This window comes from Thermobia domestica, chromosome 12, assembly GCF_964235325.1.
Source record: "Thermobia domestica chromosome 12, izTheDome1.hap1.1, whole genome shotgun sequence".
NCBI classification, from domain to species: domain Eukaryota; kingdom Metazoa; phylum Arthropoda; class Insecta; order Zygentoma; family Lepismatidae; genus Thermobia; species Thermobia domestica.
The window spans coordinates 104,135,835-104,157,987 of record NC_137465.1 but is presented as its reverse complement, the minus strand read 5'-3'; the positions used below and the strand labels follow the sequence as shown (position 1 = coordinate 104,157,987).

The 22,153-nt window shown below is 35.8% G+C and overlaps 1 protein-coding gene across 1 annotated transcript in view; it reads left to right on the top strand.

Moving 5' to 3' along the window:
- Window positions 1-285: 285 nt before the first annotated feature.
- LOC145665765 (uncharacterized) overlaps window positions 286-22,153 on the top strand; it is a 51,617-nt gene continuing 29,749 nt past the window's right edge. The window contains exons 1-2 of the mRNA XM_081732892.1: window positions 286-753; window positions 7,992-8,102. The gene's annotated coding sequence lies outside the window, so the exon portion shown is untranslated. The remainder of the gene's footprint in view (window positions 754-7,991; window positions 8,103-22,153) is intronic.

Below are 22,153 nucleotides of genomic sequence, written 5' to 3'. Positions count from 1 at the left end.
TATGTGTAACTTTATATTTCATATGCTAAGTTTAAACCGGTTATGTCGTTTTCAAACTGTAATTCTGTAAATAATAATGCACATGAACGATGCAATTAATTTCAATATGTTGTAATCTCATGATTTATACTATATTACGCTTATTGCAGTTAAAACAAGGAGCTAGCTGGATATGGTGTGTTTTCCGTCTGCTCTTGATGTTGCATGTGAAGGTCACCAGCTGGCTCCACTGTACAAACGACGACCGGAAGCAGGTGTTGGATATAGCAGATGTAGGGCTTCAAGTTGCACCTGGAGTCAGTAGTCTTTAGTGTCTGTTCTCTAGAAGATTCTGGAGGTAAAAAGAGAAGTTCTTGACGGCTCTATGGAGATGATTTTGATCCTTGTTTTATACACATAAAACTAAGATCGCAAGGTGTCAACACCAAGTATGAAAAGTACAGTTATTATTGCCATACATGAAGTTACCGAAACTCTTTCGACTCGTGCTTTTCATGAATTACAGGCTTGTTGATTGATTGATCCTGTCACTCTATGGCTGCAGCATAAAATGCTGAATAGCATTCAATTCACTATTGCTTTGTGTTAATATAAGTCAGAGTGATTATGTGCAGTGATGATTTCACTTCCGATCGTGCTTAATATTAGTTAAAAGTATTTTCGCAGTATTACTTTCAGCCTCCGTATAATTAGTGTCCTTCGTCGCAGAGATGGTAAAAACTTCGAGGGCAGCCAGAATCCAGACTATGATAGGTATATCATGAGTTTATAGCAAACTTTCAAAAATATATAAATAATAGCTTAAATTATTTTTGTCACTCAAAAACTGGGGGGCCTAGGTCCCCGGCCCCGAGCTAGATCCACCACTGCCCCATTGGCAGGTACTACGCCAAGGGTGGACAACTGTCCAGCTAGTGGATGCCATAGCTCATCCTTAGAATAATGTATGTAACATTCTATACTTCAAAATCAGTATTTTATACTTTCAATTATAGTGTATTTACCTAACTAGCATGTACTCGGCAATGAACAATATCGTAGGTCAAACATAATGATGGCAAAACTCGCGATGACGAGTAAGTAAAACGTTATATATCTTCTTTAAAAGACAGTTGCCTTATTGGTAGGGTTGCCATGTGTCTGTATTTTGTACGGACTGTTTGTATTTTTGGATCCGTGTCCGTCTCCGTATCGTACAAAGTATGAAATAGGAAAATGTCCTACGTCCCACGGTTATGCCGGTTAGGCTAAAGGAGACGGTGATGATGAGAGATGAGTGAAATGGTGGAATGAAGAAAGTGGGAGGAAACGGGAGAACCCCGAGAAAACCCACGAGCACGGTGTTTGTCCGCCACAAAGTCCACACAGCGCGAGCTGGGATCTACTATTAATAAAGTAGGTTATGTTTTTAAAAAGTGTCTCATTTTTCCATTACAGGTTCGAGACCCGAGTTCGGATTCCAAGTTAATCAGTAGGTCCCGTCTCATATAGCCTCGCTGCTGAAAGGGACGTTAAACTGAAAATTCACTCTTCACAACAATGTACCACATGTCCAAGGGCGCCCATCAGGGAGGGCAAGGTGGGGCGCTTCCCCCCCTTAGAGGAAATTGTACTTCAGAATATCGAAAATCCAATAGAATTTTTACATTAGTTACAGCAAAATTTGAAACTATTTTTGAAACGTCGCTTATACTTGCCCCCCTGGAAACCACAACATGGGCGCTCTTGCACATGTCTTATTGGTGTAGCATTAAACTAAACAAATTTGTTTTAAAAATTCCTCATTGTAGCGGTGTGGTCGGATCTTCGTTGCGCTTAAAAGTATATGCTTGTTGAACTGGAATACTCGTAGTCCAAAAGAACTGACCAACGATTTCTTCAGTGTCTTCCTTGTGTTCAAAGAAGAGATTTTTAATCAATTGATTTTAATTATTGTCTATCTCCTACAACAGAAAAAAAAAAATACGAAAGCTTGTGAACAAGCATGCATGCAGGAATTTATTACAAGAGGGCTCCAAATTCAATATGAGCGTAAATTATATTAAAATTTGTAAAATTCCTCCTAAAATTATACTAATTTCACAGAAAAGTAAGGATTTCGGATAGTCCACACCCCCAGGACTAACTCCTCTATACACCTCTGCTTGTGAAGAGGGCCACGGTTACTCAGTGGTAAAACGTCTACCTCTGGTGTATGGGGTCCCTGGTTCGATCCCAGCTCGCGCCAAGTGAGTTTTATGGTGAACAAACACTGCGTGCGTGGGTTTTCTCTGGGTTCTCCCATTTCCTCCCACTTTCTTCATTCCACCATTTCATTCATTTCTCATCATCACTGTCTCCTTTAGTCCAGCCGGCATTACCCTGGTACGTAAGCCTTCAAGATTTCATTTCATTTTTCTGCTTGTGAACATCAGATTTCAAAATGTAAAGTGTACGATTTGGAAGAAAGTGAAAATGAATCAGAATCTTTTAACGCTGGAAAGAGCGAAGTGACAACTTTGTTGCTGATGTAACTACTGACTTGTCATTGAAAGCAGAATGCCTTGGTGCAGAGTTTCCGATTTAGCACAGTTTGCACTCGATGAAGCCCACCAGCTGTATTTACATCTTTACCCTGTAAACAAAATACAGCAAAGACAATCGATCATTCAAAAGTAACTGAAGCTTTTCCATAGATTGAATACAGTGTTGAGAAAAATGTTGTGTTTTTCGTGTAGAATCATTTCGTTGCCTAACAAACGAAAACAGTGAATATCACAAGTCTCAGACTACTTGCAATTCGTTCAAAGAAATGAAATCCAAAGGTACTAATATATCTATCGCTTCGTGTGTAAGTGAATTTTGTATCAGCCAAGTTATGAAAAATCATCAGTGTATTGCACATCTTGCAGATTTGTTACCTTACATCGGGTATTTCAAACTTTAGCTCTGATCCAACTCGGCTTGTTCACACTATTCTTCGAAAGTTGAAAATATTATCAGATTACTTCCAAACAAGGAGAGTACATTGGCTGATGCTGTTTTAATTACGAAAGGTGTACTGAATTATTTTAGTGATACTCGAAACGCAGCCGAGGAATTTCAAACAATATGGGGTAAGTCAAAGGGCAACTCTGGCATATTAAAATTTAGGACGACGACTAGAATGCTGGAACATTCAAACTAAATTTACGTAAAATTGTGAGTAAATGGGAATCTGCTTGCTTCATTTGTAAGGAATCAGGGTTGAAAAAAAAAAAAACGTTTTTTTTTTCAAAAAAAACTTTTTTTATGTTTAAAACATGTTTATTTTGTTTAAAACGTTTTTAACGTTTAAAATTAAAGTATTTTGTTTTAAACAAAAAAAAAACATGTTTAAAATGTTTATTTTGTTTAAAACAATACTCTAAATAAGCATATATATTACATTTTTACACTCTTATGTATGCTTGCCATCTATATTCAAGCGCTAGATCAAATTTCGAGAACTTTCCTAATCTCGATCCGCCCAAATGTTCAATTTCGGAGAAAGAAATCGGGATTTTCCCGATCTCCGTTCACGGAATATGTAGTTTAGTTTCTTTGTGTTGCGTTCTACTGGTCGTCTGCATTCTTAATCTTTAAACGCCCATTGACGCAACTGCTGTGTCAGGGCTTTAAACCTCAATGGCTCAGTCTTAAACCTCAAATTAAGGCTGGAAGATGGTTTTGGTACCAATTTATTCCTGAAAAATGCAGCTTTGCTGGTGTGCATTTTATGTATGTGGGAGGAGGGTAAATATCGTGTTTTTCTGTTTTTTTTTTCAACAGTTTTTTTGGGGCCATTCCCCCTCTTGGGGGATAGATTCATAAAAATTGTTACGTGAAGCAATGAAGTAGGTTACTACATGGTAATATCGTGTACTTGTACTTCTTGCTTATATGGGGGAGCAGGGAGGGGGCAAAGTTAGTCAATTTTTGGAGTCTAAGCTTTTAGACGTAAATTACATTTATTTTTACAACAAACATCAATAGCTCAGTCCTTAATTAAGCTAGAAAGATGATTTGGTACCAAGATAAAGCTTTCCGTCTGTTGCATTTTATGTATATAGGGGGTACGCATGTACGGCCGAGACAGGGAGGATGAAGTTTTTTTTTAATCAAATTTTTTTCATCAGGTTTTGGCGGATATTCCTCCCCCTTTGTGGTACATCCATAGAAATTGGTATGTGAAGCAATGAAGTAGTCCCCTACATGATAGTAACCTGTATGTGTACTTGTTTATAGAGGGAGAGAGCGTCAAATTTGGTTAATTTACATTTATTTTCGGGACGGTCCCATATAACACAAGATATATTTCACTGGAGTGGTCTAGAAGCATAATTCTTGTTCGTATACATGATGTGTGCAGCAAAAATGATTTGCATATGGACATGGTACTATAGTGGGGGAGGGGAGAGAATGTCTAATTCAATGAATGTTTTTCTGCGCATATATATTTTTTAAATATTTCCTACATAAAACGAATTCATTATTTTTTTCTACGCAATGGCAGCAATGGCTACCATTTCTTATATTATTGTCACAAGTATGTGGCCTACACATTAGCATCATTTTGTCAGCGTAGGGTGGTTGCAAGGGTTGCCAGGGCCCCGCAAAGTCAATATTTTCATATTTTTAATGATTTTTTTTTATGTGTGTTCTTTTTTTACGAATACGGCGGGAATTTCATGAATGTTACCTCGTTGGAATTTGTGGTCTATAAGCTTTCCAATGGTGTATAACTCATGACTCTGTGATAATTAGGGGGGTCACCAGAGCCCCGAACGTAAGAGTCTACCATTTTGTTAAAATCCCTGGCGGGTGTCTAATTGTGTTGTTATGCCGTAGACACTAATCATTATTAGTTACCCATGTTGCAGATAGAGATGTATCTTGAAAACTGTTTAGTTAAAATGTCATTTGCTCCTTGTAGGCTAGTCACTGCTCTTTTCTATGAGTTGTATTGCATTTGTCAGAGCATTTCTTCTAGCTTATGACGTGAGAACTGTCATTATTATGGAAATGATAGTGATCAAAAAATACCCAAGTTTTGAATTTGTGAACTTGGATCTTAGAATAGTGTATAGTGTGTTTAACCTCCGTTATTCTTGGAAATTAAGAAATGTTCAAATACTTCACTTGAATTTCTGTTGGTTTAGTTATACGCACACTGATGTGCAGAATTTCGTTCAGTAATTGCTGTTATAATAAGAATATAACTCTGCTTGTAATTTATTCCATGTACAAATCCTGCGGAGAATGGGTTGTTTGTTAGAAAATTAAATTAGCTTCTTCAATCTGATATTCCAGTTGTTTTAAACATGTCCAACCAACATCGAAAAAAAAAAACACGTTTAAAACAATTTGTTTAAAACGTTTAAAACAAACTGAATAAAACAACAGCTCTCGTTTTAAACATGTTTTAAACACTTGTTTAAAACATTTTGTTTTAAACATATCAACCCTGTAAGGAATCTCTTTTAAAATCTAATTAGGCCTATTATTAATTAAGAAAGTACACATAATTGACTAATGTTTAGTCTCTTTCTTGTAATAACATTGCTCAAAGATAAAAATGTTTGCAGTAGCCTTTTTTTTTTCTTTTCAAATGTTGAATTTACCTGCTCATTTTGTATTTCATGTTAGTAACGAAAGATAGTGTGTTTGAGGAGGGGAGGTGACCATATAAAGAATTCAGCTATCTTGACTCTTCTTCATCTACTACATACAGGTATTATTGCCCAAAAATGTCTTTATAATCCAATTCTTGTTTTCATTAGCTCCGTGAACATAAAATGTTAGGCTGAAAACGGGACAGGTTCCGGCTTTTTAAAAGTCATGGCATATGAGAAACTGATCAGTACGTAAAATAGTTCATGTTTACCTAACACATTTATATTGTAATACACAGTGGTCGAAGTGAGACGGTATGCGGTGGTATGCCATACCGCCTCTGGTTTATCAGTGATGAAAGCATACCGTCTCTGGTTTTTTCAATGATTAAGACAGACTATCACTGGAAAGTAGACGCTAAATACCTCTCATAAATCCATTTTTATACACAGTAATTGACGAATAGTTTTGCGCGTAAAAAGATTTAATTTCTTCTGTACAAATAATTTCTAAGTTGACAACACCGACATTTTTGTTATCTTTTTCCAATCTTTTTTTTTTTTTTTTTAAACGAGATGTCTCAAAGTGGTGTCATATTGAATTGTTTCTTTGTTATATATATGTGTATGTGTCTTCTTGCCTTAATGTATATAAATGCCGTGTTTTGAGCACGGGCGGATTTATGGGTTGTCTGCTGGGGAGGTGAATCTTCCAGGGTTTGGAATACCCCACAGTTGAGTGGGGAACCAAGAGTTTTCCCACAGGAAATTTTTAATATCCTCATTCGGTTTTTGAGCATTTTCGTGTATAATTCTCTATAATACAAGATAAGGGAAATTTTAAAAATCCTTTTCAGAAAGTTGTTGGCGGCGGACCAAAGTCGCTCCATATCCCCCCCCCCTTCCCCGTTACTACAGAGAAGCTCTCTAATGGTTTTCAGTCATTATTTAATGGAAATGCAATCTCTTAGGCAACATACCCTCACTGCATTTCAGCATTTAGATAGCCGGTATGTCGAGTCAAAATCGTAACGAAACATACCACCTCTGCTTTTTTTTTCCCACTTCGAACACTGGTAATATAACATAATATACATAAGCTATAAAATATAAACAGCATTTAACTTAGAATATGATCCTACTTGTATTTGCTCCTTTGCCTTTGCTCGAATGAGTGAGAAGTTGATTCTTGAACTGAAGGATGCCAGAAGTATTTCTCAGAAGAATTTGTCTTCCTGAGAATAGCTTTATTCTTCACTAATAATAATAATAATAATAATAATAATAATAATAATAATAATAATAATAATAATAATAATAATAATAATAATAATAATAATAATAATAATAGTAATAATAATAATAATAATAATAATAATAATTTACATATTTTCCAACAAGACTTCTGCATGTCAATGTAGTGCAATACTTCCGCCCTAACTTTCTTCTTAATGAAATTACAATTCTTATTCAACAGTTGCGCCTCTTTGTTACAATATTAAAATATTTTCAGTTGCAGATCTAATTTATTCCTGTCACTAGCTTGCGCTACCCTTGTTCTCTTTTCACATCTTCCCATCCTAGGAGGTGCGCCCCTAAGTTGGGAACCACTATTCTACACACTATTATTAACTTCGTGTATTATAATGTGATAACCACCAAAGCAGAATTATGTTTCGCTGAATTTTCATTCTTTCGCTTTGTTCTCAGAACTCTTTTTATAAATATCAAATGGAAATGTAATTTTATGTGAATTTGTTTGGGGTCTCATTTTTTCCTGAATAATATTTAATTTTCATTTCTCCTTTGCATATATATAAAGAGATTTGGTCTGAAATTAAGTTATACGTACAGTGTTATCAACTTAATAATTTTCTTGTCACAAATGTGAATTTGATGCGACTTTTGCTAATACGTATGCTTTCCATTAATTTTGTAATTTGTTTCTGCATCAGTTTTATTTAGCGTAGTTAACTTGCTATAGGAAGAGATCAATTTAACTTTCAGTTTAATTTTATTGATATAATGTCATAGCATTCACAGGTATTTAGAATTCAGGGGTATAGTAGCAAAACCTGCTAAATCTATTTTCCAATTTTGTCAGAAAACGAAGAAAAAGTGACACCCTTATGTTTCAGAATTGTTGATTTTTTTTTTTTTTTTTTTAGTTTAGTGGTGATTACTTAAAGCAGATGAGAGAAACCTACTACTACTAAAAAAAAAAAAAAAAAAAAAAAAGTAGTTCTCTGTCAAAGTTGAAAAATGGATTTAGCAGTTTTGCTTCTATACCCCTGACTTGCTATATCAGGAACTATATTTGAAGTTATAATTGTTATAAAATAAACAAGTTGTATATATTTATCGTCTCATTATTTGCAGATGTCGGTGCGGGTGCAGATAATGATAATGTGGACGAAAGTGTGGATGCTGATTATAGATGTTGCAAATCTGCTGAGACCTCTACATATAGATAATACAAATAATTACTACGTAAGGAGAAGAGTGAGGCCAAATTATTGAGCTCTATTTAATAAACATATATACCTACATGTATATAGGCTAGAGTAAATCAAACTGATGTTCCCGGCTATGTTCATTTGTTGTTTGCAAACATATTTTTAAAGAGTGTGGTTTACGGGAACTCTTTTATGAATTTATCCGCCCGTTTGTTCGGAGACAAAACAACTCAAAGAACTACCTGCTGAATCATTACCAAATTTAGTCACATGTAGAGCGTCAGAAGTTGGGAATCGAGTCGTTGATGGAGGCGATATTCAAGCCGAAAGTGATAGAAATCAATCATTTTCGGTTTTACTTTTGATTGCCATAGAATAAAAACTGCAATAGATAGCTGCAAGTTATTTTCTGTAATCGATTAAGTGTTCTAAAACAGTATTCCATCTCCACTCTAATTTTTCTATTAAAACCGGAACGGGTAGAAATGTACTACCACTTACAGTTTCAATATTAAGAAAATATCAAACCATACAAACCAAATTCCTTCACGTGGTGTACTTGCTTTTAGCTGGAAAATGTTCTCACGAAGTTTGGCGTCCACCAGGAATCAGTTTGTCGAAACAAACAAAATGGCTACTGCTGGGCAGCACAATTCTGTATTATCGAATTTCATACATGTAAGTTTATCATGCTTGTTAACCAGCATTTCCGTACAAAATTTAACGTGACTAACCTTGTAGCAAGTAAGAATGTGGTATGTGACATTTGATGAAACTGGGTGCACTTGTAAGGGAAAATTGGCCGGCGTCCAGATCTGCAAACTGTACCATAACTATAATGTATCACAATATTTTGATACGGTACGCAAAAGTACCATGGTCCAAGAGATACGATTATCTTTTTTATTTCGCTTAAATATTTGAAAATTTGACAGATATGTAGTAGATTTCTTTTCCACATAGAGTATAAAGCTATAAATATGAAACTGGTTTTACTTCCCTCGTACTCTTTGTTTCCAGTTTCCGAAGTACGGTACCATAAGCATGTACTATTCCTGAATGGTTTTTATTCCCCTGTTTTCCAAAAGGACAACTTCGTTGTACTTTAGAATCAGATGATTGGGGCCGTTTTCTTTTCGCAGAACCGTTATTGCCAGATGAGAATTTTCTGTTCCTTACTTCTTGCCTCCGCGCCGCAACAGGAATCGAGAAGGGGAAGACCAATACAAGAGGAACATTGAATTGTATTGTATTGCAACTTTTGTAAATAACGTTTTTCGTGTATTATAGACTTAAAAGTACGAACGGAAATTTATTTGTTCAGATATCATTATACCAATACGTACAAGAAACAATATTCATCCTATCATCACAAAAGCAAACTGAAAGCGCTTGAGAATAAATAGCTTTTCAACTGCCAAATAAACAGGAGGTTATAGGTATATAATAATTACTGTATGTCATGCTCGATTTTTGGTGTACCATTATAACCTAGAAAAATAAAACAACTTCAATCGTCACACATAATATTAATTACCAATTATAGAGCTAGCAGTTCTGCCGGCGTTCTTCAGTAGGGCAAGAAGTAATGGAGCGTGTGCGTGCCCTCTACACGAGGAGTCTTCAAAAATCTATACAGGTGCAAGTCGAGAACTCGCTCTATGTTTGACAAGTGTTGCGGAAACGTCTCATGAAGCGTATGACTACAGCTAGTGCAGGCTCTGAACCTCAGTTTAAGGGCATATTTCTGTGAAAAGTTACAACAATGGATGGATCTTCAGCGGCTAATCAACGTCCCACATTTCAGGCAAATTGAACAGACATAATATGCGGCTTTATGCGACTTTGAGGCACAAAAGAAGCCACATGCTGTTTTGACTCATGAATGTGAATTTCCGAAATCTAATGTCTTTTCTGCTATTTCCTATCGTAAAGTTTACGGGTCTTCTGCTTTGGAGAAGATATCGCGACAGGTGCTATGTATCTGGACATGATACAACAATGGTTATTTTCACAGCTGGAGGAAGATGCTGGTAAATTGTCTTATAGTAAGGTAGTTTGTTACTACCTCAACCGGCAACTTCCTAAACGGTGGATTGGCAACGGTGCAACGGCAGGAGATCAAGAATTAATGAAATGGCCAGCAGGATCCCCAGAACTCATTCTTTATCATTTCGTGGTGTAGGGTTTCAACAAAGATCTAGATTTTGCGCCACTTCTTGCTACGACGTTGGTTGAATTGCTTGTGTGCATCACTGCAGCCATGGCCTAAATGATCCTGAACGGATAGGAAGAGTTTGACAGGAATTTGATTATAATCCAGACGTGTATCGTGCCACACATGGACCGTATGCATTGAACATATTTAATGTATTCATGGGGAGAAAATCATTCTTTCAATCTCTTTGTGTAGTCTCTGTTTATTTAAGTCTCATTACAATAGAATGATTATTATTGAAATCGAAAACATTATTTTGACTTATCCGCAGGGGTGTAGCCAGCAGGTTTGTGTAGGGGGGCGGTCGTTTTTGAGGGGGGGGGGTCAGCTACAATGTACAAAGACAAAAAAATGTGTTGCTGCTACTGTTTTCGAGGCCTGAATGAAAGGAAAATTTTGGTTTCCTTCTGGAAAACTAAAAACACAATTTTAGCTTCTTCTTCTTCTTCTTCTTCTTCTTCTTATTATTATTATTATTATTATTATTATTATTATTATTATTATTATTATTATTATTATTATTATTATTATTATTATTATCCATAAATTATATTCAAGATAGTTTTTATTATGCTTAATCAAGAACTACTGCGCCGGGACCAAACGCTATACTTTTGTGCATAACTATAAAGGTAACCAAGAAAGTTCTGTCCCTTTTCGTGGAGGTCTGTGTTCAATTGGACCTCACACCGTGAGTTAAATGCGAGTGGAGATAAGACGAACGTCAGTTGTTGGTGTGGGTATATCCAACATACTACCTGGTTGTGGCAATTCAGACACACCGTGAACTTGCGTAAAGACAGAGGGAACATGGGACATCCACAGAGCGTCATAACAGCATGTATGTTGAACGAGTTCAAATGGAGGTCAAACGCCGCTATAGCGGGACAGAAGATTTGCCAGACCTTTGATGAGGGTGTCGTGACGACGCGGACATTGCAGCAATGATTAAACAAGTTTAAGGACGATGACGAAACACCCGAAAACACCACGTGCCAGAAGACCAATACATGTACAAAGAGGAACTGGGACAACAACTCAGTGTGTGGAAAAACCATTCGGCAGCACATCCATCAACTTGTGAAGCACTACAAGTTGGGTCAATGGGTCTTACATATTTTGACTCCTGGCCAGAAGGCAACGCGGCAGCCGACTGTGTTTATTTACTGTTTCGGAGCTATTTCTGGACAGGGTGTTGACATGTGATAAAAAGTGTGTCCTATACGAAGCTCCACGGTTCCGTCATCATTGGTTAGCATCCCATGAACCGATTTCAAAACTGCTGAAACCAGCACTGTAGCAGAAGAAGGTCCTTCTGTGTGTTTGGTACATCGTGCATCGGGAACTGCTACCAGCTGGTCAGAGTATCAATCCAACTGTGTAGTGTCAGCAGTTGAGCTGTGCTCAACAAAAACTCAAAACTCTGGAGCCATCACTTCTGAATTGCAAATGGGTCCTCGTTTACGGGACATCGCTAAGTCCCACATGGGTAGAATGACTCAGGACACCATTTTTCGCCTGGGATGGGAAACAATATTGCAACCACTATATTCCTCGGGTATTGCACCGTCCGATTATCACCTGTTTCATTCTTTGGACAATCACCTTAGAGGACGCCAGTTCAAATCCCTAGTAAAAGTCCAAAATGCACTTGATACTTTCTTCGTTTCACGGTCTACCAAGTTCTACCGCGATGGATTCCATGGCCTTCCAGAACGTTTTCAGAAGGTCGTCGATGCTGATGGGGACAATTTTTTTTTTTTTTTTTTTTTTTTTTTTTTTATCTTCCAGGTTAGATGACATATCGATGGTCGAAGGTGGTGGGTGAAAAAGCAACAAAACTTTTCTTGTTACCTTTATATTTAAATTTAAGACCTTGTATACAGAACCTATCTACACAAGATTGATTTTTTTTTTTTTTGAAATTTGACTTAATTTCTTTACGGTTTCCTGACAAAAATATTTATTTATTATTCGTGACTAAAAAAAAAAAAACAATTATTTTATTAGACTGAGTAGAAATAAAAGAGAGAGCGAATGAAATCCAAATTGAATAAAAGCATTGTTTCTCACCAAATTTTCCATCATCTATGTCTTTTAAAACACTTGTTAAAGCATATAAAAATATACTGTACTTACAAATCAGTTTAATACATTTGTTTTATGGCTGTATTTGTGGTACCCAGTTAAAACGTTTGTCTTCAAACTGTCAAATATAAATCGCAGTAAATTGTGTAATCTGCTGTCAGAAAAAATATCCTATTTTTCGATCGGTATAAGGAAGAGATAGTATACTATTTTTCGATCGGTATGCAAAAACAATATTTCTCCATACTATTTTACCATAAATTATTAATTGTCAATAAGCTTTGTTACTTTTAAATGAATGAAGCGAGATAATTTTACTATGTTGTTTTAAAAGCTGGTCATTTGGGGGGCCAGGAAACCATTGGGAGGGCCTGGCCCCGATGGCCCCCCCTTGGCTACACCCCTGCTTATCCGGTATAACTAACGTGCTCGTCGAACTAACTATGAAAGACAGGCTTGATACGAACCATTTCATGTAAACAATTAACGAGGAATGATAGGAAGGAATTTTGAAATGAAGTAAGTAGCGTTTATATTTCAAGATTTAATTTCACAGCACGTTGTATTATCTTGATATGACTGGAAAATTTTAGGCCCTGGGTAGCCGTGGCATTCAAATCGAGATTTCGCAGTTGCTACTAACTATTCAGTTATAACTGAGATGAACGAATGGCTTTCCATGTATGGACGAGTTTTCCATATATGCTTCATTCCAAAGTGTTTAATTCTATTACACTAATAATAACAATATGCAGTATATTAACTGTGATACAAACACGAGTATCCGACTAATAAATGTCATGTTATGCATGTGTGATTGTGCTGAAAGATTTGTAATACCATGGAGAAATTGCGTACACTCGACTTTTGAACCCCTCCAGTGATGTTAATCTGTCTAAAATAATTATATGTCTAAAACATCTCTCATGAAAAATTAGCTGCTTTCACATACCCATTAAAATAGAACACATAGTGCATTTTATTTTCCAAATAGCTAGTGTGAGTGTTTTCTATGTATCGGATCTTGGCTTGGATCGCCGGTAGAGAACTTGTTGGTGAAATTTTCACATGAAATAACTTTGTGTAGTATTCCAAACTGTACTTAGGATAATTACTCAAAAGAAATACCTTGTACTAGTAATATATTTTAAGAGAATTACAAGGCTTGACAATTAATTGACAAGGCTTTGTTTATCGCTTGATAAATAAGAAGAGTTTTTGTTCATAAATTCAGGTGTTAATCTGAAATATTTTAGACATGTTTCTCTAAAATGTTATTCACTGTGATTTCAAATTATTAGATTCTGTAGTTTTGCCTGTACAGTTGGATGGTCACTAGGTATTCTTTGTTTCAATCTTGTACTTATAGTTCTACAAGCACATACTTCATCCATTTTCCGAAAATAAAATTCAATTTACTTTAATTTACCTGTTAATTCATACATAAAATTAATTTCCCTCTTATCTTGAAGATGCAGTCGCTTCACATTAGTGTCTTTTGACATAAAATTGCTTTTATCTATGAACTGTTTTAAATGCACGTTTTTGGCCATAGAAAAGCGCAGGGGGCACGGTGACTCAGTGGTAGAGCGCCTACCTCTGGTGTTTAGGATCTTTGGTTCGATCCCCGGACAATAAGTTTGTTATGGGCAAATAGTGTCTGTGGGTTTTCTCAAAGTACTCCTGTTTCCCCACTTTTCATTCTACCAATTCTTCTATCATCATTCACTTGCCTTAATCAACCTCTCCCTTAGCCTAAAGTGTATAATCATAGGACGTTAAACTGAAAGATTTTCATTAAAAAAAAAAAAAAATGCGTGGGGGACGAAATAATAATTGGCTTAGACAAGTATAGAGAACCTTATGTTTGAGAAAGCTTTTCTTTCATGTATACAGTAAAGTTTGTGTCTATTGAATCTCTAGTTGAACGTGGCCTTGAGACCATTTGAATCTTCATGGAGGTCTTTCTAGGATCCTATTTTAGGTGACCCCTTCTACTCCTAGTATCTCTGATTATAAATAATGACAAAGTTTACCCTTACCTAGATACAGAAAACTTCTTCATGGACATCTTCACTTTATTAGTTAAAAGTACCTTTATTAGTAAAGGGAAATCTATTTTGCTAAAAAGAGATTGAAGCCCTGGCCGCGAGGTCTGGACTGTAAAGTGGATTGGCAAGGATTTCCCATCCAAGGCTGGCAAGATGCCTTTGCGTTGCCACCACCGAGTGTGGTCTTTCATTGTCGTCCTAAAGGAGAACGCCAGAACGCTAAACTGCTTCCTGCGAAAAGCATATTTCACTCTTGTCAGTATCTGACAATGCTGCTGAGCATTGATTATTCCAACCTCCGTACTTGCCGGGCACATAATGTGCCGCTCATCCGAAATTTCTGCTACCACTGCAAGAGCAACATCAACAGGAAGTTAGTCGTACGTCACTAAATGAGTTATGGATGGATCTCGCACTAAATCGACGTCCTGTTTGCCTAGCATTACTTTACAATTTTTCGTAGCATAGGTGGAGTGAAACCTATTTTCTGTCTTCTCCTCGTGTAATCAAATCTATCATGGACGGCTTATATTGCAACAATGGAAATTTGTGCAGGCTATATTAACACAATATCTCTAAAAATATATTTGGGTAGCTCGAGAAAGTGGTAGAAGAACGTTAAGTTTGATCTTAATGAAGGGAATAATAATATTGTGATTGAATTATTTTACATGCTGATAGTACTCGCGGTCTCTTATTTCTGCGGTAATGAACCATGGAGTTAATGAAGCACAAAAATGTTTGAGTGGTTAGCCTCTTTTGTTCGCATGATCCCGACTTTCTTTCTACAGTAGAACCAATGTTTCCCCCTGTCCTATTCTACGTTAAAATGTAAGTCTAATTATCATATTAATTTAATATCAATGCTAAAAGAGAATGTTAAGCTAATTAATCAAATAATTAACCGTCGTCCGTCCAGCATCAATAAACAGATTTCCCGAAGGGATTTGGGAGCGAGCTAGACATTTTGAATAAAGAAGAAGACGTGTTTCAACTGTTATATCACAAATAATCATGGGCTCTCTAGTTTTTTTTAAAAAAATCCTTTGATTATGCTCCGACTCGACGCTAAGGGAGACGGTGAACGTAATGAACGAAATTATGAAATTAAGAAAGTGGGAGAAACGGGAGCACATCGAGAAAACATAGTATTTGTCATCACAAAGCTCAGCTGACGAGATCCTGGGTGAATGATTAAATAGTGTTGGTGCTTTTGGCGCTAGATACCCGGGTTCGATTTTTGGTAGAACCCATGCTTTTTGTATACCACGTTGAGTAGACCCATGTCTCATATAGCTTCGATGCTGAAAACGGACATTAAATTGAAACCAATGAAACCCAGCAATAAAAATCTACGTAAATACTCCTACAAGTACCGTAACTAAAATGAATGTACTGTACTGTACATTGCTCCCCTTAACTGTTCGTGAAAAAGAACAATTAATTTATTAAGTAATAGTGTTCTACGTAAGTGCTTTTGCTATTTGTTGAGGAAAGCAGGAAAGTAGAGGGGATTTGTACTAACCGGGTAAGTTCATTAATCAGCTTAGTGTGATAAGATAATGAAAAAAGTATAGAAGATGAGGGGAAAGATGCGGGTAGTAAACAAGTAGTAAAAACTATTACAAGCTACGTAGTAGTTGTTAGTAAGTAATAGCAATTTATTTATGAACAAAAGGAAAAGAAAAATAAGCATTCACAAGAGCACCTGTCTTACAAAGATCAGGAGATTGTCTGATGTAATACGTGTACATACGAGAGCTACGACTAGGTAGACGGTCAAAGAGCTCAATCGCTCAGGTGCCCCTTTCTAAATGAGGACCAGAAGCATGTTTAGGCACTTCAAACAGCAACTCAGCTGCCGCTTTATAGCTTATACACCTGTCCTCAAGTACAGCTAATATTTCCTCTACAGTGTTAAAAAAAAAAAAAAAAAAAAAAAAAAAAAAAAAAAAAAAAAATTAAAGAAAGAAAGAAAGTAAAGAAAAGAAAATGTAAACACGCGCACAGAATTTTTTTTTAGTGCGTTCAGTAGCTACAAAAAGGTAACGAGAATTCTGCCTCAGCATGTTATTATCTATATTTATAAAGAAGGGGAGGCAATATGGGTCATATTTTAGACAGAAAGGTTTTTTGACCTAAACGACGGTTTAATAATACATTTTTTAAAATAAGATAAACGTTATTTAAAATGTTCAGGTGTTTCTTGTCAAATCTGTTCCTACTGTATCGATTATCAACTTATTTTTTTTTTTTTTTTTAACTTATATCTTGCGTCTCTGCTTCTAAAACCTGGTATTTTGTTCTCAGTGTGTTTAATGCAACCCCGAAATAGGCCTACTTTTCTTTTTTCTTTCTTTCTTTTCTTTTTTTTTTTACTGTTATGTTTTATATGTTATAGTACGAAATGGAAATAAAATCCACTCAGTCTCAACGGTAATTCGATCTAAAATACAGTTGGTTCGTTCATAATTCAAATGAAATGCCAATTTGAGGAAGTAGATTTGACAAAAATCATGTAGCAAATTTTGTGAGCTTATGGTTTTAAATTCTTCTTTCACCTTTTGCGAAGTTATCAAAATGAACAGTTGTCCGCAAGTAACGAAGGCAGCTTTAATTTCTTGTTGTGGGGGGCAAACTAAAGGGCAGAGATTTTTATTTTGAAAGCAGCTATTTTCTGATATGTTGAAAAGAATAGTTTTAGGTTTAACCTACATTACAACATATCTGGGGACATTAGGGCATAGGTGGCCACGCGGGGCACGCCCATTGTCCCTCTGGCGTCATCACTGGTGCTTAGAGATGCAAAAAAAAGCCGGCTTTTTTGAATCGATTGTTTTTTTTTTCACATAAAAAGCCGGCTTTTTTGGAAAAAAAAAACGAGAATTTTGGAAATTTTGGCTTTTTTCATTTTCATGATTTTTCTATCCAAATAGCTTTCTTATAGTATATTCTATAGTTAGATAAGAATTCCACGACCTAAATGCGATATTTAGCTGTGTAATTCACCATCAAGATGGATGGAGCACATATTTTACGAATTAAAGCTAACATGAACAATATAGTATTTGAGGACAATTTTACAGGCTATTTAACTTTATTTTAACTTTTGAGTTATCGACATTTTTTTTCTTCTCTAGATCATTTTAGTTTGTCATCCGTGTTTCATTTCTAAGAGCTTAGTATTCTAGCTTCTAGCACAAAAGTTAAACTTACGTTTTTCTATATATCCGTCAAAGTATACGTTTTTAAATATGTCCGTCAAACCGTACTTCCACATTTCTGTTATACTGTAGTTGTGCAATGATTTAGCAATAATTTTCCAGATACAACCTTAAATACCAATTTATACAAATAATCAGTAGCGGATTTAGAAAAGTACTTTGGGAGGGGTTTTTCTGATTTTCGTTTTCTAAAAAGTCCTATTTTATTTGGGAGGTGCTTGAAGTTTATGAGTACAGGCATAAATAATATTTCGTTTCGTTTATATGTTTAGCAATAATCTTCCGGATACAACCTTGAAGATCATTTTATACTGAGAATCAGTGGTGAATTTAAAAAAGTGTTTTGGGAGGGGTTTTCTTACTACTAATGTTTAGTTTTTCTAAGCATTCGTAATTTTTATTTGACGGGAGCTTAAAGTTTGAGTAAAGGCATAACTAATAGATATTTCGTTCGTTTTAGACATTCCGCAACTTTGGGGAACAGGCTTCAGTCCGAAAGACCGATCCCCTAACCTTCGCAAAACCGTCACTGCTGGTAATTAGTAATAATAACGATTTAAAATCAATAAGAAAGGAAGTCGGCCAACTCCTACACTCCTAGTCGGCCAGTACACGCAGTATTTCTACATTCACAGATGGAATGAAGGAAGGCTTTGTCAGAATGGTCGAATGCTGGGTTGAATCCCGGACTTCCCGATAGAAGCGCAAAAGCCAACCACTCAGTCATGTTTGTTGTGCAGTTATATTTAGCTTAACTTAAATATATTCCGTAGTCCTTTTTTTTGAGGGGGGGAGCTCCCTAATGATATGTTGAATCCCTCTTGTTAAAAAATCAGAAAACTTGAAGACTGGGTAAACCGTGATGTGGTCAAGGGCGCCCATGTTGTGGTTTCCAAGGAGGGGCAATTATAAGCGACGTTTCAAAAATAGTTTCAAATTTCGCTGTAACTAATGTAAAAATTCTATTAGATTTTCAATATTCTGAAGTACATTTTCTTCTAGGGGGGCAAGCGCCCCCTTGCCCCCTTCCTGATGGGCGCCCTTGATGGTGGTTATAAAAAACTTGACTGTAGAATTTCAAGAATATACAGAACCAAAAGTTCCAGATGTGCAGCCTTTAATTGTATCATATAAATCTAAGTATTTCTCTTATGTTTTATTTTAATTTTATTTTGTTTCAAAAAGAGGGTATGGAATATTTTGCAGTAAAAATACTACATACAATTTTGCTAGTTATTTGTATATTTTTTTAAAAGAAGTTTTTACTTTTAGGGTTGGCTCGTTTACACTAGCTGTTTTTTTTAAATAACTGGTTTAAAGAAAAAAAAAGAACAAAAATGCGAATCGTGTGAACTTCATGGTGACGTTTCCACATGTCAAACCATCTGCATTAGTCTTATTTCCTTTTCACCTTTTAATCAAGATATCCCATGTTCAATTCTCGGTCGAACCACAACCCTTCTTCCATGTGTAAACCAAGTAGCGGTTCGGATGTCACTTTAAGCGAAAGTCTTCTCCTTGATAACCTCGGTATTGCGTAAGGATGTTAAGCCTAAACATACGAAACGAAACCAAATTATATATTTCTGCATGCCTGTTGTTTTATAAAGAAGCCAAGGTTGCTTAAATATATTGATTGAAATTGGTAAAATTTATCGATTGCCTACGTAGCTTCCAACATTAGCTTGGATTAGACTTTCAATGATATCTACATACTAAATTTGTAATTTAATACCTCAGTTTTAGCGTACTGATTATAATACGTTGATCTTTAAATTTTACATGGAAAGCAATAACAGGATTTTCCCATTATTGTTTTACATCTAAAAGAATGACGGGATTTTCCCGATGGCTAGGGCGGGAGTTTCTCAATTTAAGAAATTTACTGACCGGACTTCTTTAAGCTTATGGGACCTCTTCCAGCACAACCCCGTTGTTGCATATAGGGATGCATTCGAGTCGAGTCGAGACAGAATTTTCCTGACAAAATTCGAGTCGAGACACAGCTCTTCCAATAGAAAAAGATATATTTTTCGAGTCGAGACATCACTTTTGCAGCACATTTTCGAGTCGAGACAGTCTCAAATCTTGTCTCGTGCGCATCCCTAGTTGCATAATAACACCAAGGCGAAACAAACTTATTTCTGTGAATATGTAATATAAATACATAAAGCAAAATATCTAAATCAAAAAACCTGGTTTAAACCCCAAAAAAGCCTGGTTTAAACTGCCCCCAAAAACGGGTTTTTGGCATTTTCAGAAACAACCATGGTTATTGCCAACTCTGCTTACTTTTGTATATAGGAGGTTAATTTTTTTTTTTATTATATACATTGGTTAATCCTTTGGAATTCATAATGTAAAAATGTTGAAGTAAAATTGTTTAAAATATATTTTCGAAATTCATGGTTTATTTTCGAGGCTTTATATTATTATCGGCATCAACCACTAATTAAATGACTTTTTGTGTTATAGAGAAGCGAAACAAAGTCTGCTTTATCAATTTAAAGCAGAATTTTGAAAAAAGCCCAAAATTTCCCAAGCAAAAAAGCGAAGCAGAAAAAACCGAGCTTTTTTTTCCAAAAAAGCCGTTTTTTTTTCGAGCCCTTGCATCTCTACTGGTGTTCACATTTTAACATAAGATTTCAGTTTTTATTGTATGACTGTCACCAACAAAGGCGCGTATCCTTTCAGCGAATAAGGATACGCACTTTTGTTGCTTTATGTTGAACTCTCTCGAGGCTTTGTGGATACCCTCTCCCTATGACATTGAATTCTGTAGAGACTATGTGGATAACATATACTCCTTTGGCGTGGGAGACCGAGTTTGATTACGGGGGAAGCTTATGTGGTTCTGATCCCATGTTAAGTTACAGGTTCACTTCTCATATAGCCTCACTGCTGAAGGGGACGCTAAACTTAAATGCAATTCAATTCAATCCCCTTTAATATTAATACTGTCTTGCTGTTTCGTATTAAACTGTGTATAATCACCAGTTAAACTGCATACAGCCCCATATACACTTTTAGCTGAATTAAATCAGAGTGACCAAATCAATTTGATTGTATATACAGAGTGTTCCAATATAATAGGACAACTTTTGGGAGATGATTTCTGACACGAAGATAAGAACAAATGTCCATAAGGACCTATGGAGAAAAGTGCTTAATTTCCAAAAACGTGGAAAACCTACATCACAACACACGTTATTTCGAACAGAAGAAAATGTGGAGTGGCAGTCCATATCAGCGTAAAGAAAATCACGCATACGTCATCCAAAAACATATTTCAGCAATTTGCAACTTGTGCGCAAGGGATTCCCTACAGAACGAAATCCCCAGACATGTTCCCAACAGAATTCTCAGATATACTCTGGCTTAACAGTGGGTCTCTATACTAGGCAAAAGTAAGCCTTGACAGCAATGAATACGGAATGGGTCAATGAAAGTCGGAAATGTTAGGGAAAGCCAGCTCCACGGTTTCTCGTGTTTGGAATAGTGCATAGTGAGAAGTATTGTTTCACGCTTATACATAAAAAAAAAAAAAGTAAATACACCATGGAACACTAGGACTGTCACTCCACACTTTCTCCTGTTCGGAATAACGAGTGTTGCAACGTTAACTTTTCCATGCTTTTGAGCAGCCCTAGCTATGAAACTAAGCGCTTTTGCCCAGAGGTTCCATGAACTTTGTTTTCCTATCTTAGCATCAGATATCACCTCCCAAACATCGTGGATATTGTTTTGAAACACACTACATATTCTTAGATATAAGAAAAGAATATAAACTATCATTGTTTTTAGCATTAAAAAAATAAAATATAAGTAGAAAAATTTACATAAGATATTTATTAACAAAATTCAACGAAGTTCATGTATCTTATTATATTTTAATGAATTTTTATAAACCCCTACTACTAAATATATTTACAGTCGGAACATTTCAATTCAGAAGCAGGATACAGAAATCATAATCATTTATTTTTATGTTTGTATAAAATTGTCATTTTCCGTGTGTTATTTGCATGTAATTAGCAATTTAAAATATATTTAGCTAATTCTTTAATTACATATGCCTACATATAATGTTACGCACGCAATCGGTTGGAAAAGAACCGCATAAGTGTTCAGCCTCTAGTTTGACGTTTGCGATACTGGATAAGAACAGTTTTTCTGGTTCATTTGTATTACTGTTCAAAACTCTTCCTCATTTGCGGCACACAGCGTGCTACGTGCGCCAAAAGGATGCAGGCGTCCCTCTCATGCACATACATGATAATTTATGTATCAGAGCACATTGTCAATATTAATAAATGAGATATTGCACACTAGCAAAATTAAATAACATTAATAAATCAGAACGAATAGAATAATGAAGAAGAGAAACTTCAAGAACGGAAGCATGAATTTTGCCGATTACCGAACGCTGAAAAGCAAATCATGCATATTTAATTAGCCCCGTAGTTAGAAACAATGGTTAATTCTTCTGACGTACAAACCTGAT